We start from the raw sequence: 15,619 nt of genomic DNA on the forward strand, positions 1-15,619 counted from the left end.
TTCTTCGAAATGTTCTTTTCACTTGCCAAATAGACGCTGTTCTTGCTGCATGATTTTAAAATAGAGGGATGGCACCAGACCGAGCAAGAAGCAAATACACAAGATCAACAAGCAGAGCGGTTGCCTTTTGCTGATGTTAAAAGACACATGAAGTAGGTAGGACGTCAAGCCATGCCGAAAAAGCAGAGGTGACACTGCAAACTTCGTACTGTGTGCATCAGTTGCAAGGTAATGTTAGATCACGGGTATTAGGTTAAATGTGGGCTTCTATGCCAAGTGGGAATAAAACTAGTCATAATTTAATAATATGCGTTACGCTTTATTATATTTTTTCACTCTACTCATTATCGTTCAGCTTCCATTGCTTTTGTTGTCGTTCATTTTTGACCACAAGTTTGCTACATGTCAATCTTAGTTTTATACTCCCAGCGTACTACTCTTCATTAGTAGACTGACCGTCGCTGTACGCGTCCCGGCGTGTTTTTCGGTCCCGTGTTCTTTGGTCAGCGTTACTGTGCATGAGTTAAATTTTGACGCTGTTTGCCCACAAAAAAAAAAAAGACATTGTGGCTGGAAAAATCCTGGACGACCCTATACACATGGAACTTTGGCTCCATTTTCGACCCTGAATGTTAATTTCACGCTCTTTCACTTAAAGGGACACTAAAGTGAAAAATGATTTCTTCTGCATCAGTAAATTTCCGTTCTACAACACCAAAAACACCCCTCTTAGAACGATAAGATGTTTGGCAAGCCAGAAAAAGCGCAAGAACGAAATACGGGTGGTGACGCCTACTTGTGTTCCCGCACCTGGGGGCTGTGATGTCTTGAATTTTGATGGCCTCTTCTAGGGCCTACTAATTATATATAGCGATACAGATTGACTAAATTATGTTCTAAAGCAACCAAATATTGAACATAGCAAGTTTCGGTAACCTTTATTCAGCCAACGCGGCCCAAATGCGAACACATACTTTGGAATCCCTGATGTCGCGCTGACGTACCGGCGCTGGGGCTTCTGCGCGAAATTCAAATATTGATACTTGGACCTTCATTTTCTCATCTAATAATCATACTATTTTTTTAAATGTCTGCCTGCAGGGATCTCAAACAATGCTCCATTAGTGTAAACTGATTTATTGTTTCGCTTTAATGTCTCTTTAATAAATGAATCAAATAAACGGAAGAGCAATAATCAATAACAGACTGTCAAGATAAACGACACAAATATTAAAATACTCTAAAGAAGTAAAATCTTCAATAAAAGAAGTATAATGGTTAAGTATCTCTGGCATTTGCCAAGCGGGGGTCAAGTGGACATCTTTCAAGAACTGCCTTAGAGTTTGCGTGCTGAAGCGGGAAATTCTTATAATCTGAGAGTGTGAAACATCGTTTCTAAAGTCACATTACATGTGTAGAGCGAGTCCACAACCTGAGCAACACTGCCGAGTGCACAATTATTTCAAGCCTAGGTTACTTTCAGTGTCCGCCATGTAAGCTCATTTGTTTTATTTTACATGTACTGTTCACAATGTTGTAATAATACAAATGTGGGCACAAATGACAAGAAAGTTCATCTCCAACCTTATAAGCGTTGTTCTAAAACACCGGGCCATGGTTATTTTTAACCGAAACTCTTCTTCAAATGGCACAAATACAGAAATTTTACATGTCAAAGATACAGCACGAAACTTGCTTTTTGAGCAAGATTATATCAATTGTCTTAAAGCAATTTACAGCGCACAACGCATTAAAGATACTTGCAAACATGTCAACGAGAAGAAAGGGGGTTAACCGAGGGGCCTAAATTTTATTAGCCATACCATAAGCCAACAAACACTGACACCAACGACAACATAATGGAAATTACTTGTGCTTAATATATGAAATAAAGAAACAATAAATTAATGGAAATGAAATTGGATGAAAAAACAGCTTGCGGCAGGTGGGGAACGATCCCACAGCCTTCGCATTAGGCGTACGAAGCGCGAAGAATTGAGGTACCGCGGCGCCGTTTCACCATTCACTTTCTTGGGTATTTATGTTTCCTAGTAGGACCCTGGGAGTGTTAGCCAGCGCCACCACTCACAGACTTTGGCGGCAGACGTGGAATGTCCTTTCTGCCGCAGGCATCACGAGAACGTGATCTTTTAGGGTGATGGCAACCGGTCAATAAACCCACACATGCTACCTGAAGGCATCAATTTTTCCGGATTCGAGACTCTCGTTATCTAATAAACAAGAAGAAAGGGGGTTAACCGAAGGGCCCAATGTTTTATTAGCGATACCATAAGAAGCCAACAAACACTGACACCCAGGACAATATAGGGGAACTTACTTGTGCTTAATAAATGACATCAACAAACGAAAAGGTAATGGAAGTAAAAGTGGATGAGAAACAACTTGCCGCAAGTGCGGAACGTTCGCACAGCCTTCGCCTTTCGCGTGCGATGAAGTTCTAGTAGAACACACATATACCAAAGAAAGTGGATGGGGAACCGGCACCCCGATAGATCAATTGGTAGAGCATCGCACGCGAAATGTGAAGGTTGGGGGATTGTTCCCCACCTGCGGTAAGATGTTTTTTCATCCACTTTCATTTCGATTAATTTATTGTTTCTTTATTTCATTTATTAGGCATAAGTATTTTCCGCTATGTTGTCTTTGGTATGTTTATTGGTTTCTTATCACATTGCAAACATGTCGCAACTCAAAGTTAAAAAATCATGAGACATTCCATTGTGTGAAGGTGTATGAATAGCTAAGCTCTGTAGCACACAACAGAGAGGTGACAGAGAATTTTGAACAAAGGTACGATCCCATTTCTTGTTTGTATCAGTGGTCATAGCGACGAATCATCAGACACACATTCATTTGTATATATTCGCGTTCATTCGTATTATATAATCGTTAAACGCACTTGTTATATACATTCGCCTTCTGATTTCGCAATATATTGAGGCAAGGAATTACAGGCTGTAATCACCACACCGACTGGTAGTGGTCAAGTGCCGTCAGCGCTTTCGCAGAGGAGGAACCTATATGGGATCGCTGGCATGATGAGCGGCCACAGAGCCAGCTGTGTAAGAAGACGACAAGGAACGCGCGAGCGGTGGCACGAGCACCTTCGCACTGTTAGAGGAAGATAACAATGGAGTATAAAAGTACTCCCGGAGTGGAAGCCGCCTATAAGCCTCGTGCACCGCCAATAGAGGCGCCACTGATAGCCACCTAGCGGGCGCTTCCAACAATACGCGCGGGAGCAGTAGCAGACGACAACCCTTTGCAGCAAGGATGGCTGAAGTTCACGGCTGCGATTTCTCCTTTGTTCGGGTGCCAGGCTGCTGCTTCTGCGGTGAGAGCTGTAGGGAAGACGCTGATCTGTGTGGGAGCCAGTATGAACACGATGTTACCGGTTTTTTATGCAACATAGTCCACATACGTTCCAGGTGCGTCCCGCAGCCAAACACCATGAACCCCATTTACATGAATTGGAGCTCATGTTAACTAGCCGATAAATTTTGTTCAGTAATGCGATCTCTCGATCGTTTTTTTTGAATTCTACCCTTGCCGTAATGCTGCTTCTGTACCTCAATAATCAGCACCCGTCGTTAGTGAAGACTTATATCAAACACATACGCACGGTGCGATGTCTGCATATGCTGTTGCGATCTTTCTGGCGATGAATACATGTGACATCGCCGAATAAGTGCCGTCGAAGTCGCCTAAAGAAGAGTAATTGCGAATTTATTGATGTGAACGCGTGCACTAGCCAACGAAGTCACCAAACGCACGGGTTAATCAAAGCGCATGTTAGTGCTGTACCGCCGATGCAATTCTGCTGCATACGCCAATGAACTGCCGTTCCCGCTGCAGTTTTTGTAATTTTAAGTTTTCCAAGGGAGCTGCTTGGAAACCTACAAATTAAAGTCTGACTAAGTTTTCAGTACCTTTTTTGTATAATAATAAAGAAATGTGCCACATGATATATTTAAAGGCAGAGCAGCGCCAGTCAAAGTAGATGAGCGCTGGCGCAAAAGGCCGGGTTTAGTCCTCTGCGGCGTAGCCATAATAGGAAAGAATTCAGTTGAGTACAAAATTCGCATGCAAGAAGGGAATATGTTGTGAAACAAAGAAATCGCTCGGGCATGTTAATTCTGCTCAGGCAGCATCGAGGTAAGATGACTTCCCAAACGTGACGTTAACTTTTCTGCGAAAGATGGAAAAAAATATCATATGCAGCACCTATTAGCAATTCTCGACCTGAACTCCCTATTTTCTAAACACATTTAAAGAAAACGCAATATCTAAGATGCCCTCGGGCGAAAAGAACAAAACTGTTAAAGAAGCACTTCCTTGGTATCATTCCGACAAGTCAAAGAGTGATTTATACCCTTTACAAATGAGGCAGGCTGAAAACTTCGCAGCTCAAAAGAATCAACAAGAGTTATGCATGGAGCAACTAGCAGCAGTTAAAGACGTGCGAATCCACGCATAAAATAAATGTAAAAACATGAAGTGCTCGACAGCTGGTGCGAGCATTTACCGGACCACATAAAACCAATAATTTCAGTTCTTGCAAACTTCAGTACCGTTAACATACAACACAATGCGCTCGGGCAGTCTTGCTGCCTAGCTTGCGCAACGCGGTAAAGAAGCGGAAAACAATGTAAGTGGCAAACGACATTCCAAACTCCAGCGAAATGCCTTTAAACCGCACGCTGCACTGCACACGAGCTTCGTCGCTTACGCGTCTAACTATGATCAAGTGGAAAAAACACCCACGAGACAAAGGAAAGTATGTGAACAAGAAAATTCCCGCTGAAGCGACGACCCATTTTTGCTACCGTTGTTCCCGCTGATGAGGCTTTGCGGGGAATGATTAGAACCGTATCGCCGGGCCGTTTTCACCGGTATTTGAGCCTCCCACCCTGCAACAATTTTTTTCAACATTCCTTGAAGCTTTGGTCACCCCACACATGCGAAGGGTGTTGCCTATTTTGCGCTGACAATGTGAATCAGACAGAGAAGCACGATGAACGACACAGCAAACTACGGCGCGCGGCTGCCTTCTCTCCCGTGTGTTCTGCGCAAGGCCGCCACCAGTGGTGCGTCGATCGGCACGCAATGCGCATATACCTCCCCATAGAGGAGAGTGAAGTTGCGGGCCTCGTATCATATCCTGCGCTTTCGCCGCCGTTCTAACGCAATAGCTAGGGCGAAAGGGACCCGTGTCACTAAAAATCTACTGCCGGCATCGGACGTCGCTAGGCGTGAAATTATTCCGAACCACAACCACGCAGAGCCTCCTTGCTGGGCAGATGTTTCACTAAAGTAATTGAACTTCTCAGAGTGAACTACGTCAGAAAAATAGTAAGCTATGGTCTAAACACAACCTACAGACATGGTAGCGTCGGAGTTTAATTTGAACATACCAGAAAACACAATTCTGTTACGCAGAAACTCAAACACAAACCCATTTTCCTAGCAGCATGTCCCACTCGGTTCCTTGAAACAACACCATCGGGCTCGCCTCCGCGCAACCACAAGAATGCTGAGTCGGGAAGCGTGACAAAAAGTCAGGGATCTTTGAAATCTCGTTTCTCTCTTAAAGACGAAGCCTAGAAGTCTTCCAAATTTTTACGCCAGAGCGTTAAAGAGCCCGTGTAGCAGAAAATCCCGCATCGGCGCCACCACTTGGCGTTGTACGTCGCTTCGGCAATAATAATTTAGAACCAAATTCCGAACCACGCATACCCAACCACTTCTTTACCGCGAAAGTTGTCACACCTTGTATTTCATTCATTACAAAGTTATTCCTCCGAATTTCGAGAACGGCAGCCCACAAACAAATATCATGTAAAAGAACACCGGCAGCGCATATCCTTTACGTTAGCTCTTCTAAGACTGAAATATTGTCGCAGCCTAGTAGCGGACGGGACAGCCGGTGTTGAGGACGTATAAAAGCACTTTATGAGAGCAGTCAACGCGACGTCCGTTGTCGTCTCTGTTTTTGTACCTGCGGGCTACTTCAGCGCCGTTTTCATCGCCTGGCACATACATACCCGCGGCGACCACATAGAATGCAGCATTTGCCCCTCCTTTGGAAAAAAGACATCATCACGATGAACCAACCTCCGAAGGCAGTGCCCAGACGGTACAAAGCTCAGGTCACGAGGAAAAGTATGGATTCATACGAAGCACGTGCACAACCTCGGGCAGATGCCGCCGGCGTTTGGAGCACTTATGATGGTCGGGGACAACTTCCTAATTCACATCGCTTATGCAGCGCCGAACTGTGTGCGGCCCGAAGTATCTTCACAGGAGCTTCTCAGGCAGCCTCTGCCGACGAATAGGAGTCCAGACCCACACCTGGTCACCGACGTTGCATGTGACGAGTCTGTGCCGCAGATTGTAGTGTCGGGCGGCGTATTCCTGTTTTTTTTTTATTCGCAAACGCGAAAGCTGCCTGGCTTGCTCTTCGTGGTGCGTAAACTCCTCGGCACCAGTCTCGCCGTCACCTTACTCGTGTGGCAGCGTTGAATCCAACATTGTTGTCACTTCCCGGCTGTAAACAAGGTTGAAAGGTGTCACGCGTGCTGCCTCTTGGCGAGTCGTGTTATACGCAAATGTAACATATTGTAAAATCTCGTCCTAGTTCTTGTGGTCCACGTCGATGTACATACTCATCATGTCTCACAGAGTCTTATTAAAAATTTCTGTCAGCCCATTGGTTTGGAGATGATAAACATGGTCTTTCGGTGAGTGGTACCACTAAGTCGCAAAACTGTATCCAGAAGCGCCGCCGTGAACGCAGCACATCTGTCTATTATGACCACTGTAGGAGGGCCATGCCTTAGGACGACGGCTTCGATGAAAAATCGCGCTGCCTCGGCTGCTGTTCCACGCTGGTTAGCACCTGTCTCGGCGTATCAAGTAAGGTAATTAGTTATGACGATTATCCATCTATTTTCGCCAGTAGACAGTGGAAACGGACCTGAAAGGTCCATGCCAATTAGTTCGAACGGCACTTGCGGTATCTGAATAGGATGCAGCAGTCCAGCTGGCTTGCCGGGTAGGACTTTACGACGTTGGCAATACAGACATATGTGGCGTTTCACGATCGACGCACGTCTCGGCCAGTGGTACTTTAGCCTAATTCTTGCCAATGTGCGGGTGTAGCCCAAGTGACCAGCGGTCGGCTCGTTGTGACAGGCATATAGGACTTTGTTGCGAAGAGACGCGGGAATGACAAGTAGGTAGCTGCTGCCACTAGGTGAAAAGTTCTTTTTATAGAGAACGTCGTGGCGCAAGCAAAATGAAGGCAGCCCTCTGACGAATAACCTCGACACGCTGCTTCTTCTTCCCTCTAAGTAATCGAAAAGAGGAACCACTTCTGCGTCCTCGTGTTGCTGGCGTCAAACGGCGACAGTATCTAGCACGCCTAGAAAAGCAGCGTCATCATGACCGTGCACTGCAGTCCCAACAGGAGACCGAGAAAGGCAGTCGGCGTCGCTGTGTCGTTTATCCGATTCGTATACAACCGTGAAGTCAAACTCTTGGAGCCGAAGACTCCAGCGTGCAAGCTGACCCCCTCGATCTTTTAACATAGTCATCCAGCAAAATGCATGATGATTACTGACAACGGTGAAACACCGACCATACAAACATGGGTGAAATTTCAGGAGGGCCCACACCAGTAAGAGGCATTCTTTTTCTGTAGTGGAGTTGTTAGCCTTCGTTCTTGATAGCTTCCTACTGGCGTAAGCAATCACTCTTTTGGTGCCGCACTGCCGCTGTACAAGGACTGCTCCAAGGCCCACATTACTAGCGTCGGTATGAAGAATCGTCGGAGCGTCTTCATCAAAGTGTGCGAGCACGGGAGGCGTCTGCAGCCATTGCCGTATGTCGTGAAATGCCCGTTGCTGGTCTTCACCCCACACGAAGTGGACATCTTCTCTGGTGAAAGCCCAGAAAACGTCGCGCGGCCTTTTTATCTGCTGGCGCTTAGACATAAACGACGGCAGAGATTTTATCAGGGTCAGGTCGGACAACTTCACGACTAACAACGCGACCGAGCGATTAAAGTTCTTCTAAACCAAAATGGCACTTTTCAGGTTTCAAAGTTAAATCAGCTGGGCGTATTGCTTCAAGGACCGTCTTTAGTCTCCATAAGTGTTCCTCAAACGTGATGGAGAAAAAAATCACGTCGTCTAGGCAAACCAGGGTGGTTTGCCCGTGGAAGTCTGAGAGTTCCGTGTCCATTAGTCGTTTAAACGTTGCTGGCGCAGAACGCAAACCGAAGGGAAGCACCTGAAATTCATAAAGTCTGTCGAGCGTCACAAAAGCGGTCTTCTCACGGTCTCTCTCATCAACTTCTATTTGCCAGTAGTCGCTTTTCAAGTCCATCGCCGAAAAGTAACATGCGTCTCATAGCCTGTCCAGTGAATCGTCGATAGGCGGTAGCGGATAAACGTCTTTCTTTGTGATCTGGTCGAGTTTTCGATAGTCGGCGCAGAATCGCAAGCTACCGTCCTTCTTTTCCACCAATACGACAGGCGATGCCCAAGGACTCTTAGATGGCCGAATAACCCCGTCCTCAAGCGTTGTCTTCACTTGTGTTTGCATTGCCTCGCGCTCTTTCGGTGCTACACGATAAGGATTCTGACGAATTGGTCTGGCGTCGGCTTCGGTGACAATATGGTGCTTAGTGAGCGGCATCTGGCTAACTCGTGACGTGGATGAGAAGCAGCTCTTAAACTCATCGATGAGCTCAAGAAGGCTGTTGCGTTCGACGGGCGATAAGGTGGGACTGATATCAAGCACAGGGGCAGGCATAGCCACGGTGGACGTCGCGTGCTCCACTTAGAGGCTGTCCTGTATTGAGGTAAATCCGTCGAAGTAAGCAACAGCCGTGCCTTTAACAATGTGTCGACGTTCCCTCGTGAAATTCGTCAGCAAGAGTTCAGCATGTCCGTCGCGTACGTTAATTACGGCCGTGGCGATGGAAATGCCTTCACTCAGTACCAGTGCGTCGATGTGTTCAACGACGCCTGTCCCGGTGTTCATGTTGTCGTAGATTACAGAAACGAGGAAACAGCTCCATGGCGGAAGCGTGACTTCGTCGTCGGCGATATGTAAGCGAGTTCGCTGGTGTTCCGCGGCGTTGACGTCGACTGAGCTCGTAGAAAATGTAACGATTAGGTCACGGACATTAATCACTGCACCGTACTCTCTCAAGAAATCCATCCCCAATGTACGTTCCTTGCAACACTCACAGAGAATGACGAGGGTGGCGACGAAGGCATCACCGGTGATTACTATTCTGGCTGTGCATTTTCCAATCGGCGTCATCAACTGGCCGCCGGCAGTTCTGATGTTGGGCCCGGTCCACGGCATTTGCCCTTTTCTCACCCTGTCTGGCAGCTTTTGTCTTGTTATCGAAACATTCTCACAAGTATCGACGTGAGCGGCCACTTGGTGGTCGTCAATGCAAACGACAAGATCGGCGCTGATGGCGTCGGTCACAGGGGGTGTGGTAGGAGTCGTCGGAGTTTTAGAGTCGCCGATCATCGGTGATTGGGGTTCTTGAAAAGCTAGACGGTTTGCAACCTCACCCCTGGAGGTCGCTGCCTCTAGTTTCCCTGGCGCGGGCTAGGGGACCTGCCCTTATTGGCGTCAGAAATAACGCGATGTGTCGGTGGGCTGTAACGAGCGGGAGAAAGGGAACGTGATCGAGGCATCGTTGCACCTTCCCACCAAAAGTATGTAGAATTTCCGTGGCAAGTGCGTGCAGCAACAAACAGAGGGTAATTGCAGTTGGGAAATCTTGGATACCCAGCTGCGCGGTAGCGGCACGCGCGGTAAAAATGCCCGGCTTCGCCGCAATGAAAGCATAGCTGCCGGCTGTCAGCGGTGCGCCACAAATCTGTCTTTCGAAGCGGGTAGCCGACAGGGGATTCGCCGTAAGGCCAAGGTGCAGCAATCGGCTGGCGGCGATACGGCATATACGGCATACGTGGGCATACGGCGATACGGCATACGTCGGGGGTGGTGGTGATGGCTGCGTCGTAGTAGTTGACGATGTCTGCAGCTTCGAACTGGCGGGAGGTGGACGACAGATAGCTTCCGCGTAGGTTAATCATCGTGGCACCACCTGCCAGTCGGGCGAGGCTTGTCGAACTTTCTCCCGAACAACGATATCAGCGACAGAAGCCCCCTCTGGTGCCATGAGAGAAATCCCGAGCTGCCGGATCTCCTCTCGCACAATCTCTCGAATGACTTCACGCAGAAAGGTGCCGCAGCTCTCAGGTAGAATTGAAGAATTCACCGTGAGTTCTTGCGATCATATTGGCGGTGCGGTTGCTGTAGTGCCCGTTAGATAGCTGTAGAACTCCTTGGTAAATTCCACCACTGTCGTCGGTGGGTTCGTCACGAGTCCGCCAAACAGTTTCTCCTTCACTCCGCGCAAGAGAGCGTACTTCTTTTCTTCGGTCATCTCAGGATCTGCTCTGCGGAAAATGAGAGGCCATATCTTCTGCAACCATGCAACGCTCTCATTTGGTTTTTGAATACGAGATTCGAGAAGGACGCTGCGCGTTGTCCCTTCCGTCCCTTCTGTCGCTACTAGCGAATGTGTCTAGTTGCTGGGTGCGGAAGGCATCACATGTGGTCAAACTTCTCTCCTGGTTCACAAACCACGTCCGCGCACTGTCTCGAAGCGCAAAATAGGTATTAGTCAGCTTTTGTTGTTAGCCCCAGTCATGGTAACTGGCGACACGCTCAAATTGGTCCAGCCAATCTTAGACACCTTCAAGAGTGTCACCATGTATACTTTCTGGGATCTTAGGATTCTGCAGCGTCGCCTGCGATGGAGTTGCAGTGGCCATGGCGGAAGTAGGCATACGCGTTCCCGCAGGGTCCTGCAGTGGGTTGAACTCGGGCGTCAGGCCTAGCAGGCGGCGACTGTACGGGTAAAGAGGAGTTTCGACAAGCAAATGTGATTCCGCGTTCGATGTATGGCTCCACGAAGGGGTGCCGAACATGAGGCAATCCTACCCCGCACCTCCACCAGTGTCGCAGCCTGGTAGGGGATGGGAAAGCCGGTGTAGAGGACGTATAAAAGCATCTTTATCAGGGAAGCCAACGCGACGTCGTTGTCGTCTATGTTTTTCTACCCGCGCGCTACTTCAGCGTCGTTTTCATCGCCTGGCACATATCCGCGGCGACTATATAGGATGTGGCAATATTAGAAGTGCGAAAGAATAACAGGAGCTCGGCCCACGCCGAGGCCTACGAGAAAGCTCGCCTTCGTGGGTAGCGTTCGCAGCCAGCGTTTCCCGGCAAACGCTACGGTTACATCAACTGCAGTTGCCAGGAAGCATGAAAGGAAGTAAGGGATCTTTGAACTCTATCGTGTTCCACTGTTAAAGGCGAAGCTTAAGCGTCCTCTAAATTTTTTTCCTCGCAAGTGATAACAATTACTAAGCTGGACATTCGGGGGGAAGGCAACTTAAAATTTAGGGGTGGGCCAAGTTGGAATTACGGATAGGCCAACTGAAATTTGGGAGTCGGCCAATTTAAAATAGGGCTGGCCCAACTTGAAATTTGGGGGTGGGCTTATTGAAATTTGAGGATGGGCCATCTTAAAATTTGGATATGGGCAAAGTTCCAATTTGCAGTGGCCCAACTTGTTATTTGGAGGTAGGCCAGCTTGCAATTTGGGGGCGGGCCTGCTCCAATTCGGGGGTGGGCCAACATATATTTGGAGGGCGCCAGCATGGTTAAATCAAACACGCCTGATGGAATCATATGAGGTTATAACGTAAAGCTATTTCAAACTTTTCTATTCCAATCCTGCAATCAGCCCTCCGTGATTGGCGAAAATCTTTTTTGGTGCACCCCCTTTGCCTTTCTGTCACGTGACTTCAGGATCACCGCCGATAGCTCGCCATATGATATGACTTGTACATGCTGATTATGCATGATTCTATGAAGATAAGATAAGGGATAAGAGTTAATGGAGAATACCTTAGTAACTTGCGATTCGCTGATGATATTGCCCTGCTTAGTAACTCAGGGAACCAACTGCAATGCATGCTAACTGACCTGGAGAGGCAAAGCCGAAGGGTGGGTCTAAAAATTAATCTGCAGAAAACTAAAGTAATGTTTAACAATCTCGGAAGAGAACAGCAGTTTACAATAGGTAGTGAGGCACTGGAAGTGGTAAGGGAATACATCTACTTACGACAGGCAGTGACTGCGGATCCGGATCATGAGACTGAAATAATCAGGAGAATAAGAATGGGCTGGGGTGCGTTTGGCAGGCATTCTCGGATCATGAACAGCAGATTGCCACTAACCCTCAAGAGAAAAGTGTATAACAGCTGTGTCTTACCAGTACTCACCTACGGGGCAGAAACCTGGAGGCTTACGAAAAGGGTTCTACTTAAATGGAGGACGACGCAACGAGCTATGGAAAGAAGAATGACAGGTGTAGTGTTAAGGGATAAGAAAAGGGCAGATTGGGTTAGAGAACAAACGCGAGTTAATGAAGAAAAGATAAATAATTATTTCTGATTCGACACCTCTTCGTCATTAAAGTTCACCTGTTGGTCAAAAGTTTTCGGCCTGCACCCGCTTTGCCTGCCTGTCCCGCACCCTCACAAAATTGCGAAAACTAACCGCGTCAAAGTAACGTGTACTCGTTAAAGATGCGTTAATATGCCGAACAGAACCATATTTTCTTCTGAAGAGTGGCAGCTTGCCTTGTTACAAAAGGAATAAAAGATGGCTGCCGCCGATCGCTCAGGCAGTGGCTACTCGCAGCTGCCGGAGAGGATGGATTCATTTGCCGATAATAAAAGTTTTTGTGTGGACGTGCAATGTTTTCGAGCACTATCGGCAGGTTTATGACCTCCCTCTGCAAACTCTTCTTTACTGAGGATCCGTTTTGGCGGCATTATTAACCTTCCGCTGCATCGCGCCGCCATTTTCGACCAGCCACCGCAAGCTAAGTAGAAGCGGACCAATAGCAGACACCGGCACCACCCTCTTCATCCGATTATCGAATTTCAGTGTAATGGCTCGGCCTCATCGAATCCCTCTCCACTTGAGGGTGCTCGTCGACTTCTGTCAGCCAATTAGATAAGACAAGCCTCTCAGTGTACGCAATGTTCTTCGTTTTAAAAGCAAACAAAACTGACCTTCTATGAACGAGGAGAGCGTTTGATTTATCAATTCAAACAACCCTGCGGGTCACCGCCCGCTGCTTGCGTCGGCGGTTAGGCAAATTTGACGTCACGAGATTGAAATAAAAATACATTGGAATAGTTTTTCGTTATAGGGTCCATGTTCGCTGCAGTTCTGGCTGCACGCATGCGAAGGTCCTGCAGACGCACGTCTGTCTATGAAAGATCACTGCACTCTGCAGTCACTGCTCACAATCCGGCGGCCGCCGAGGTTTCTCCCCAGAACAATATGACACCACTTGAAGAGCGCACCCTCCATTCCAGCAAACTTTCTTCTATGCTCTCAGGCTGATGGTCGCCTACGAGCCAGCTGTACAATAAGACGACGACGAATGCGCGCGCAGTGGCACGAGCCATTGCTGATAATGACAGTTTTGCTTGCACACACAAAATACTCAGAGAACCCTAGGCATCAATAGCTTTGCTGCTAAAATAACACTGTGATGCATCTACGCGGTGAAACAGGAATGCCAAAGTGAGCATAAAACTAATGTGATGTCAAAGAAACATTCATTAGCGCTTGAAAATTACTCTATCACCCTTAATATGCATAAGGTTAAGTTAACTAAATATTTTAGGAAAAGATGGGTTGCAATAAATGTGGTCATGGACTACCTTGAAATTTTATTACAGGCACTTCGTTGCTGTGACCCTTTCTAGTGTTTCGAATCCACTTAAAAGCGTGCTTTAACGCTACAATTTGGTGTTATTCAAACGACTCCGTAGCAAGAAACATCAGATAAAAGCTTTGAAACTTTTCTACCTAGTCAAAAATAAGTCCTTCGACACACTTATAACTTTTTGTTTAGTCTACAGCACTGTCGATGCATAGGTTACGGCTTCTTGCTGCAATGTGCGTATTTTAGTTGATCATATGTATTGTGAAAACATATGATTCCATAACAAGGGTCATGAACAGCCTTTAGGTTTTAATTTTGGCACACCGTTCTTGCAACTACATGTACAGCTTTCGCTGAAAGTGTAGTGCGACCTTCATCGCATTGTCCAAAAAGACGTTTAATTGCCATTTATTCAAACAAACCCGTGCTCTCAACATCAGATAACAACTCTAAAGTAACTATGCCAAGTGAAAAATACGTTCTTTGGCACTCTAATCAATTTTTATTTTATTAAGTGGACTCACCGCTCCCCGGTTGCGGCTTCTTGCCGCCTTGTTGCTCCTAACAGCGGTCTGGACCTAACTAGGAATTATCCGGCATCCAAATCGTTCCTCCGCAAATTTGTTGTTCTGAGTTGGTCGATACTGTTCCTGTTACGTCTTAAATCTCGGAGCTTCGTCAACATTCATTCCTTATCGCCCTGTAAGCGTGGCACTAAAAAAAATTCGGGGGTTTTACCTGCTACAAGCACGATCTGATTATAGGTACGCCGTAGAAGGAGACTTACGACATCCGACAGAAGGAGACTTACGACAGAAGAGACTTACACCGACAGCCTCTACCGTGGTTAATCTAACTAAGATTACGGCTAACCGCAGTTAACGCTAGCTACACGGCAGAGGTAACCGTATTTAGCCCCCTAACCATGGTTACCGCAAACCCAGCTTTGCCACCTCGGTTTACCCTCGCAAATCGAGAAACAGGCAAGAGGGCGGACACCATGGCTGTTGCGTGTGCCTCAATGAGCCAACGGCGCAGGAACTGACCAGACGGGACGACAAGGGCGCTTATACGCGTTTGGGAGGACCACCTTGGGGCGCTGCGCTAGAATAGGAGCAATGCGGCGATACCGCATTAATGGTCTTGCAGTGTCGCACAAGTTTTCCCATGTCGTGGGCATGCCTGGTATTTCCTTTTGTGAGTAGGTAGGGCCTCGATGTGTTGATGGTGTCTACAGTATTGACCCCCGACGCCAGTGTATGCTTAGAAAGGTGGCGAACACTCGAGCATTGGAGAGGAACCCATTTGATTCAACAATCATGAACGCTAAAAAAACATCCTTTACATTAAATTTTTATTGAGGAAGCAGAACTTTACACTCCCAGGTCTTTAGGTGAGCTCGAGATCGCGAGCCACAACGTCTAGCTTACACCGCAGGTAATGCCAAGACATTCGTGATACACACTCTCAACCAGTCTATGGGTTATTTAATGCATTACCATTAGGGGTGTCAAAGTGGAAAAATGTATGGGTATGTAAAGTGAGGGAAGGCATTGTGAAGAAGTCCTCACAAAGTAAGGAACGCAACAGCAGACGACAGTGCGGCTGTCCTCAAGAAGAGGAAAAGAAAGACAAGGGAGGCTCGTGCAGCGCATGAAAAGGGGGCAAGGGCAGGGGAGTTCGTTGGAACGCCGGCATGACTAGGACCGCAGGTCCTACGGAACCCACATCTACGAGTAAGGTTCACTT

The sequence above is a fragment of the Dermacentor variabilis genome, chromosome 6 (assembly GCF_050947875.1).
Source record: "Dermacentor variabilis isolate Ectoservices chromosome 6, ASM5094787v1, whole genome shotgun sequence".
Lineage (NCBI taxonomy): Eukaryota > Metazoa > Arthropoda > Arachnida > Ixodida > Ixodidae > Dermacentor > Dermacentor variabilis.